The sequence below is a fragment of the Poecilia formosa genome, unplaced genomic scaffold, assembly GCF_000485575.1.
Source record: "Poecilia formosa unplaced genomic scaffold, Poecilia_formosa-5.1.2 Scaffold920, whole genome shotgun sequence".
Taxonomy (NCBI): domain Eukaryota; kingdom Metazoa; phylum Chordata; class Actinopteri; order Cyprinodontiformes; family Poeciliidae; genus Poecilia; species Poecilia formosa.
In genome coordinates, this window is record NW_006800859.1 from 34,219 (window position 1) to 35,215 (window position 997).

A 997-nucleotide genomic window follows, 5' to 3' on the forward strand; every position below is an offset into this window, starting at 1 on the left:
AGCCCGAATGACAACAATTAAAATCAGTTACAGTACATCAACCTACAGTGATAAAGTCTGACTGACATTTAGCTTCAATGCAAACTAGTGTCCAGGTCCACCAGAAAAAGACAAGACAAAAAAAAAAACTAATGGTTAATTTTCAATGTATACCTGTTCCTGTATATTGGTGGTGGAAAAAAAATTAGAGAAAAGACTGCAGCACAGAGCACCAGAGTATAAGCCTAAAGATGTCATAAATGGTGGTTGGTAGTGGTGAGGAGAGACGCAGATACCCAGGGAAACAGGACTAAACAGAAAATCCCAAAATAACTAAACAGAAAAACACGCATCATGACAACAGATTCAAAACATATTTCCATAACCAAGGACAGGAGACATGAAAATAAATAGGATTATACTGATTACATGATAATAAAAAAGAAAAGTGTGGACATCCTGATAAAGTGTAGAAATAAGGTACCACACACCTTATTGTGAAGTGAACTGTTTATTGTTCACTGATTCAGATTTGAGTGTCTGGAGTTCATGTGGCAATCTGTTTGTGGAATCACAAGAGTATCTGCAGGAAAATGTTTCTGGTGACATTTTTTAATATCATAAATCATAAATAATGCATCTTTCTTTAAAAAATAAATAGACAAATTTTGGTAAGACATAACTCCTAATGCTTTCAGCAAATGTTAATGGGTTTTTTTTATTTTTGAAAAAGTAAGGCTCCCATTGTACTGCTCTACATTATTACCTTTGAATGGCATTAAAATGTTAACTGATGCTTCCAAGTCAGCATACCTAGGTGAGTCCCATCTGGGGAAAAAAGAGGACAAACAATATGGGCCCCAAAAGGGTTTGTCCGCAGTTTCCATGTAGGGCCCTACATGGTTTGCTTACATAAAATTATTATTTCTCTGAATATTTGAGTGTGAATTAAAATCCTTAGTACGAAGGTTGAAAAACTTCTAGAAATAAACAATTACCCACTTTCTTTATTTTTTTT